At 55.1% G+C, this 8824-nt stretch overlaps 1 long non-coding RNA gene across 1 annotated transcript; it reads right to left on the bottom strand.

Moving 5' to 3' along the window:
- Window positions 1-4076: 4076 nt before the first annotated feature.
- Window positions 4077-6963, bottom strand: LOC127484192 (uncharacterized). The gene is made up of 3 exons (XR_007910995.2): window positions 6832-6963; window positions 6462-6658; window positions 4077-6042 (listed from the first exon to the last, which is right to left on the bottom strand). It is a non-coding gene; the product is annotated as an uncharacterized lncRNA (long non-coding RNA).
- Window positions 6964-8824: the final 1861 nt, after the last annotated feature.

Raw genomic sequence — 8824 nt, forward strand, 5'->3', positions numbered from 1 at the left:
ATCAGGCTTGAGAACTGAGGTTTGGGCGGCTGCCACAAGTCAGCTCGGTCGGTGACCCTGGACAAGTCAGTCCTCGACCCAGATTCCCGAATCCTCCTCCAGGTCTCCACCTTACCTGAAGACCGAGTCATGTCTCCCAGGCAAACATCGTCCTCACGGCAGAAACATCTTTCCGTAATCTTATTTGCAACTGCTAATGAGAAGCAGAGCTGTTCTCTGTCCTCAAACCTCGTCCTCATCTCTAATTTGTTTCCAGAGGCTTCTGCCATCATTGTGAAATATTCGCAATTATTTCTCAATTACTTCATTGGAAAGCCACTCCTGGAGATGGGGTTCTGGAAGCTGGAAGAAGCCCCAGGGGTGATGTTTGGATCTCCCGTGGACCTTGCTGAGTGGCAGGTGCAGTCTACCTTGAGGCTATGCAGGGTGGTGGCTGGCTCTGTCCTCCCCTACTACCTCACCTGGCCACTAGCCTGGCCTGGCTTTCCCCTGCAGGGGCTGCTGCAGGTGCCAGGTACCCTAGAGAGGTGGGGAGGGGGAAGAAGAAGGGGAGGAGGAGAGAGGAAGGGGAGAGCCTCGCTGTAGCCTCAGGAAATAGCAGCCCCATCCTCACAGCATGCACGAATCCCGTCCCTTAGTGAATGCCTTCGGTTCTGCCTTCAGAATCCATCCGGGATCTGACCGGTCCTCGCTGCGTCCACTGCTTCCTGCCTTGTCTGAGGCAACGTGACCACCCATCTGGAAGATGTCAGCAACATCCCAGCTGGCTCAAGGCTCCCACCCTCTCAGCCAGGGGTGTTGTTTTACAGTTCTGTTTTAATGCAAGGACACAGAAGACTCTGTAGGTTCTGTACCTGCAAATTCAACCAATGGGCGGTCAAACATATTCAGGAAAACAAAATTGCATCTATAACAAACATATACAGACTTTTTTCCTGCTCATTATTCTCAAAAAAATTGCAGTGTAACAGCTACATACCCAGCATTTACACCCTGCCAGGGATTATGGGTACTGTGCAGGTGACGTGGGTATGCGGGAGGATGTGTGCAGGCTCCGTGCGAATCCTGCATTGTTTGTTCAGGGCATTGAAGCATCCGTGGATTGTCAAGGCTTCGGGACGGGGCCGGTGTCCTGGAACCCATCCCTTGTAGACTCCGAGGACGACTTTGCATTTTTAGAGTGTTTTACTTCCTTCTAGAGATTACAGCATTCAGCCTTAATTTTTCATAGTCAATTTAGGGCGAATCCGCAGCTACTTATATAAAATAGAAACTTCTGGCAAACACTGGCCTCCGTCCTTCCCAGGGGCCATGGCTGTCATGTGTTTCATCTCCAGATGCGATAAATCCCACAAGGCAGTGTCATCATTTGTGCGTTAGTATGCGAAGGACATGAGCAGGGACTAATCCTATAATCTGACATGTTTACCCAGATACTGGCCATTTCTGGTGCTCCCTAGTCTTTCTTACAGATCCACATGTCTCTTGGGTATCATTTCCCTTCATTCTGAAGAACTTGCTTCTGTGTTTCTTATAGTTCAGCTCTTCTGGTGACAAAAATATCTACTTAAAAATTCTTATTTATTTATTTGAGAGGCAAAGAGACAGACCAAGGGAGAGAGCCTCCAGCAGTTTATTCCGTTCCTAAATGACCACAGTGCTAGGGACCGGGCCAGGGTTGATGCTGGCAAATGGGAACCCAATCCAGGTCTCTGATGTGGGCGGCCGGAACCTAAGCACTTGAGCTAATACCACTGCCTCCCAGGGTGTGCATTGGCAGGGGGCTGGAGCAGGGAGAGGAGCTGGGACTTGAACCCAGCACTCCCATGTGGGATGTGCATGTACCAAGTGCTGTCTTAACCACTACACCAAAAGCCCACCGGGAAATTGTACTTTCTTTTACTTGCTTTACATTACTTGCCTAAGCATTGGGTTCTGTTGATTGTCTAATGGAATCGCATTTTCCTAATTCCTGGTATGTGGATTTGGGATTCTATTCTAGGCATTGAGATGCTCCGTTGCAGAGATGCTGGGATTTGTTATATCCTCCCAAAGAGCACTCACACCTTTGGCAGACGATGCACTTGGTTTGATTTAATGGACACCACAAACTGCTTCACCTGTGCGGGTGATCTCCGTCACAGCTCGTGCTTCAAGTCGTCTTGGGTTCTTTGCACTTGTGGCTCAGGAGTCAGCCAGAGACTGGGGCAGAATTGATGAACAGCATTTGGGCCTTTTCTGGAACCTCCCTTCCCAGGACTTCCCCCACGCCTTTCTGGTGGCTCTGTTTGCCCTGGGTTCTGTCCTCTGCTTCCTGGGGCCAGAAGATGGTGTTTTCTGTTGGTCTGTCAGCTGCTCTGACTATGCCACCACTATGCCAGCCTGCCCTCCGGGGACAGCCACAGAAGTGGTCATCTCATCTCATGCTGGCCCCTGCTTCCAAGTGTCAACATCCCTCTGACGTCTGCCCGTCTCTCTCTCTCTTTTTTTTTTTTTTTGGAGGGCGGGGGGGCATTTTCCAGAACCTTCCGGTAGTTGTTTTCTGTATTCTATCCAGAATCGCTAGGTGCTGTCTGTAGCGGAGTAGATCTGGAGAGAGCTCACTCCACTGTATCCAAAAAGGAACCCCCAGAGTGTTCTTTTCCGGGTGCCTGGTTGGAGTCCTGGGTCCCTCACGTCTGATCCAGCTTCCTGCTGGTGCTCACCCTGGCAGGCAGCAGATGATGGCTCAAGTACTTGGGTCCCTGCCACCCACGTGGGGACCCAGATGGAGTTCCGGGGCTGCCGGCTTTGTTTGGCCTCATCCAGCGCTGGCTGTTGTGAGCATTTGGGGAGTGAACCAGCAATGGAAGATGGTTGTCAGTCTCTCTGTCTTTCAAATAAAAATGAAAATAAATTTTAAAAAAGCCATCTAACACATGGACTTTTGGAGGAAACATTCAAGCCACAGCCATGGAGTGACGCATGGAGGCTGTGCAGGTGGCTCCACAGAATGGCCACTGGGCCCCTCGTCCAGAGACCTGGGTCTCTTGGTCCTTCTGCCAGGGGAGTTATTTCTGGTCAGTGAGTCTCTCCCAGGGCACAGCTGAGCTGCAGATCTCTGTCAGGGCACACCCAGGGCAGCCCCCTCTGCAGAGCTTCCGGGATAAAGTGCTGAGAACGCTCCCTCCAGGCAGAGTTCTTCCAAATTGCCCGCTCCAGACCACACACCCATGGCCGTTGAAAATATCCGTGTGGCTTCCAGTGACAGACAGACGATGGGGTACTAAACGGGTTCTCTTTTCTTAGGACAGAATCCTACCTGTGTATGGAAGTTGAAACCAACAATGTAGGGCACCTATGGCTGGCTAGACAGTGGTCTCCCTGGGTTATACAAAGAGTAAACCAGGTTTCAAAATGCAGCATAGGTTCTCATTCTTGTGCGAAAGAGAGAACTACATAAATAACGGACACTACACATGGGAGAAAGCCTGGGAAACGTGCACAGAATGCTAACACTGGTAACGGGGAGTTTAAAAATATTCTCAATTATCCAAATGGTTTTAAACAATATACGTTCCTTTTAGAATCAAATTTTAAAAGAACATTTTTTTAAAAAAGATTTATTTATTTATTTGAAAGGCAGAAGCAGAGAGACAGCAAGAGTGAGCAAGTGAGCGAGAGAGAGAGAGAGAGAGAGGTCTTCCATCTGCTGGTTCACTCCCCAAATGGCTGCAACGGCTGGAGCTGAGCCGATCTGAAGCCAGCAGCCAGGAACCAGGAGCCAGGAGCTTCTTCCAGGTCTCCCACGCGGGTACAGGGGCCCAAGGACTTGGGCCATCTTCTACTGCTTTACCAGGCCATAGCAGAGAGCTGGGTCCGAAGTGGAGCAGCTGGGACTTGAACCGGCACCCATATGGAATGCCAGCACTGCAGGTCAGGGCTTTAACTCACTGAGCCACAGCGCCGGCCCCAAAATTATTTTTAAAAGAAAAAAAAAAAACAACCCAGGCAGACCCAGGCAGACAGAAGGGAGGTGGAGTGTGGGGGGAAGCGGGGAGCGCTTGCTCTCCCGGGGCGGGGGGGCTTCTCCTGGGTGGGCTGGGGGCTGGGCAGGAATGGGAGCCCTGGCAGGCCCCCTGCACTGAGGAAAGGGGCAAAGACGGCCTTGAGATGAGGCCACCCCCGGAGGCCGTCTTCGCCCTGGATTTCCGGCGCCGGAGGCCTTCAGGGTCTGGGTCCCCACAGAGCAGGACGGGGGCGGAGGGCCTGCCCCGGGGTTCAGTATTGCGTCTGCTCTCCTCTGACTTGCCGCCTCTGCGACTCAGCTGCAGTCCGGAAGCTTCCTGAGCATGCTGGTGATGCAGGGGGCCCGACGACCTTGTCCCTTACAGCTGTTCTCATTTTCAAAGAGAGCTGCCCGCTGCCACCCCCTCCCAACCTCGAGAGGGTCACTTGGGCACAGGTGTGCAGCAGCCTCAGCTGCGCCTGGGCCCTCCCGGCACCGACTAGCCCCGTCTTCCAAGCCCCCAGATGAGCAACCAGTGCCTAGAGAGGGTGACAACCGGCCCAGGGTCACACAGCAAGGTAGGGACTGCACTTTTCGGGTCTGGTTCTTGAAACACAGGGACTTGAAGCTGAGCCCGTGTGTGGCTGGCAAGGAACTTCAGCACCTAGCGGGATTCCTCCGCAGAGTGGAAGGTACCAGCGCCATCCCAGGACCAGCTCTGAGGATCAGCCATTGTGCTTGGCGTGGTCCCTACCTGCGGACCCCACGGAGCCCCGGCTGGGAGGAAGAGGAGCGGCCTTGTCCGGGGAGCATAAGGGGCCACTTGGAGGAGGGGCAGGAAGGCAGGAAGGCGGGCGGAAAGCGCGGGCGGCGACACACAGCCGAGTGCCAGCAGCCGGGCATCGCGGGCGCGGGGCTCTAGGTGTCAGCAGAGGCGCGGCTTTGCGGTCGGCCCGCGCGGCCATTGTCTGCGCCCGGCGCCGCCCCAGCAGCAGAAGGTGACATCTGGTGACTAATGGCCGCCCGGGCGCAGCTGCCGCGCCGCCCCCTCCCCTCGCCCCCTCGGCTCCGCTGCCTGCGCTGGGGCTCAGGGCGGGAAGAGCGACGCCCCGGGTTCCGCCAGGCCAGGGCCGCCTCCGGGCCTGCCGGTGGGGGAGGGGGGGCGGCTAGCACGCACGAGTGTCGCCTGGCGTGCGCTCCCACGGCCGCCAGGCTGCGTGGGCGCGGCTCCTCGTGGGGGGCCATTGCACACAACCATCCGAGCCCACCGTGTTGTTGGGTATAGACCAGGGCCCACGTCGGAGCCCCCCTGCACGTGCGCGAATGCGCAGGTGCAAGGCCTCACGTGCTGTCCCGCATTATACACCTGTGCTCCGGCGTGCGCGGAGGCAGATGCGCACACACTCGCCACAGCCGCAGCTCTGCATGCGTGCAGATTCGTGCTGCCCTGCGCTGCTCACACGCTCGCCCTTAGGCTAGTTCTTTACACCTAGGAAAAATGGGGGCCGCCCTCCCACTCCGCCCCTGCCTCTGACCTGGCCTAGCCCTTACCTCCCCCACTGCACCCGGGGTTAACCCATTTATGAACTACTTGCATGTAAGAAGTGACAGTGAAAAATCTGGAGATTTCACATCAAGGTCTGGATTTCTGGCTTCTTTGGCAAGATCAGAAGCCCCAGCGATGTGAGGCGAATCCTCAGCGGGGCAGTATGGGCTGGGCGGGAGCACCAAGGGCCCCTTGGCACCCTCTCTGAATTCCCTCGCCCCCTCCCTGCCTCCCACACCTCCACCCACATCCCCCACGAACAGTTGGGCTGCCAGCTCCGGGTATGGAACAGGGGCTCCCTGGGGAGCCCGTGTCTACTGTCCAGTTACCTCCCGGAGCCTAGGACTTGCTGGCCATTGGAGCGGGAATGGGAGGACCTCACACCCCTGATGCCCAAACAAGGAGAGCCCGGCTGCCTTCTCTGTGTGTGTCTCCTGTGGTCCTGCTCATCCTTGCCTCCTCTCTTGCCGTTGAGAGGACGGGTGCTGGGGAGTCCTGGTCTCACTTCCTGGAAGGAAAGTGCTGGATAGCCCTGCAGCCCCACGGCTGAGGGCTGGGTTGAATTCCCCGAGAGGCAGGTACAGAAGGATTGGCGCGGTGCTGATGTCCACTTGGGGTTCCCAGAAGCCAGCTCCTGCCTGGCCCTGGCCTGTCTGCCTCCCCTCTCTGATTGGGCTGTGCCCCGCCTCCACCCTGGCCAGGAGGCCTGTCTCACAGAGAGAGAGAGAGAGAGAGGCTAGTTCCCAAGACTTCAGGGCTATCTGTCTGATGTCAAGCTCTGGCTGACTCAGCAAATGGCAGTCAAAGGAGCAGCCGGAAGCTGTGTGGGTGTTAGCTCCACCCACCACCCACCAGTCCTGATGCCCCCCGCCCCAGTCCTGCCATCCACGCGAGGGCGCTGGTTGCCTGAGAGAGCCGACACCTCACCTGATGGCTCAGCTTAGCCTCTGCTCCATTCATGGCCCTCCTGCCAGAAGCCTGGCAGGTCCTTGACTCCCAGAATGTCCAAAGGCAGCCTCCAAATGTAGAGAGTGCTCATGGCCTGGGCTCAGATCCCAGCTCTTGAACTCCCTGGCTTCATGACGCTGGGCAAGCCATCGCTTGCTGTGCCTCAGTTTCTCCCACTGTAAACCAAGGACCATAACCGGGCCTCTGAGTTTGAAACACAGACTCACCCCACACTTGACCATGTACGCCCTGGGCCTGGTGGTGGAGGGCCTGAGCCCTGCCCGCCGACCATGCGTGGGTCTGGAGTGGAGTTGTAAGGAGTGAAGCAGGGACAGGCTTTCTCTCTCACCGTCTGTGTCTGTGAGGACCTCACCCTCAGCAGACAGCGGCTCCTCCGTTCCCAACCCAGCGCGTCCTTTCTCTCCTTTCTGCCTTTGCTTGTGCTGTAAGTGCTTCCTGGAAGCCCTCCACCCTTGTCTCCAGCTCAGCTTTGCAGCCCTGAGCTCGCCTGTCCTGGCCCTTTTCCCGTTCTCTGTTTGGTTTGCGGCCTCTTGCCTGGTGCTCAGAGCAGCCTGCTGTGAGGTTGCACACAACTCACTTATTATGGCTCAGTTCCCATGCCTCCTAGACCGGGGCTCCTCAAACCTTACTGCGCATGGCAATCGCTCAGGGATCTTTTCCCAAAGCAGCTAGCAGGTCTGGGATAGGACCCGAGTCCCTGCGTCTCTAACCAGCTCCCTGGCGACGCTGCCATTGCTGGGGACCAGAGTTTGAATAAGAACTTGGTTTGTTGAGGCCCTTGAGGGTGGGGATTTGTGTTCGCTTCATCTTGATATCCCTGGTGTCTGGCTTGGAGATTGGCAAATGGTGAACCAAATAAATGCCTACTCATGTGAAGAAATGAATGAACGAGTGAGTAAAAGCATTTCATAGGGATGAGGGTGTCAGGAAGCTTTCTGAAGGAGTCCAAGCCAGAGATGAACGGTCAGGGAGGGCTGGAGGTGTCCAGATGGAGGAGGCAGTGCTGGGCTGAGATATTCAAGGGGAAGGTCAGGGCTGAGGTGTAAAAGCGTATACACGTGCAGGTGCAGGAGAGCATGGAAATGGAGGACTTGAAGTTCAAGGTGGGGCATGGCGTGGGAGCAGGTCACTAATGGCCAGTCAGGGATGCCACGCCAGCTTCGGTGTCATTCCAGAGCCTCTGGGGCACAGCATGATTCAAATTCTGGGCCGCTGGTGCATCAGGAGAGGAAGAGAGGGCAGAGAGCAGGTGCAAGACCAGCGGGCACATGGGGGGCTTCCCAGGCACTGACTGCGGCAGTGAGGATAGAAGAGGGCACAGGTTCAAGGTGAACTGAGGAGGATGGTGACTGATGGGGGAACAGCATGAAGGAGAGGCCTCCCTCTGCTGCTGGGGGCACCATGGACTGAGATGAGGGGACAGGAGGAGGACTGGCTTGGGGACAAGGGAGAGGACTTTGATCTGCAAGCTGGCTAGCTGTGAGGTGCCTGTGGGGGCGTCTTTGACACGTGTGCCAGGAGCTCCTGAGCGGGCCCAGGGCTGGAGATGACAGTATGGGAGGCGTCAGCTGACAGATGCTCGCTGAAGTTTTGGGCGGGAGTGAGATCATCCGGGGAAATCTTCGAGTAAGGAGAGAAGAAAGCAGGGGGAGGACCCTGGAGGAAAACCATCCATTTAAAGAGCAGGAATTAATGACAACCTGTTAGAGGATAAAATGGGAATAGAAAACATTTATAGCAGCAACAAAAAATATAAAAAAAAACCCCTAGGAATAAACATAAGAAGAAATGTGCAAAATCTAAGTGGAGAAAGCATTAAAATGCTTCCAAGGGACAAAAAAGCATTTGAATAATGTTCTTGGATGGGAAAATGAACATCATAAAATTGTCCATTCTCCCTCAGATAATTCAGAATTTAATAAGATTCTCAATAACAATGAAGGCTTTGCTGTTGTTGTTTAGACAAACTGATTCTAATGTTCATACGGAAAAATAAACAGGTGTTGAGAGACGATTCTCCACGGTTTCTCGTGATTCTGCATGAGCAGCAGTGACTCTGGTCCAGGCTATCTTTGCAAGGAGGTCTGTGTGGTGAACACACTTGGAAGACATACGTAGTGTTGCCTTCTGGAGCACAGCGGAAGTGTGCTTATTGTCCAGGACAATCCGGGTAATGCCTCCTCTGGGGCAAACATCCACAGGCTTCCTGCCTGTTATAAAACATCCGGGTTCCTCAGACTCAGAGTTCTTCTCTTGTACACGCCTGCTCTTTGCGCTGCTCTCTTCTGGACCCTGTGGCAGCTGGGGCTTGTGCACCTGTC

The sequence above is a fragment of the Oryctolagus cuniculus genome, chromosome 15 (assembly GCF_964237555.1).
Source record: "Oryctolagus cuniculus chromosome 15, mOryCun1.1, whole genome shotgun sequence".
Taxonomy (NCBI): domain Eukaryota; kingdom Metazoa; phylum Chordata; class Mammalia; order Lagomorpha; family Leporidae; genus Oryctolagus; species Oryctolagus cuniculus.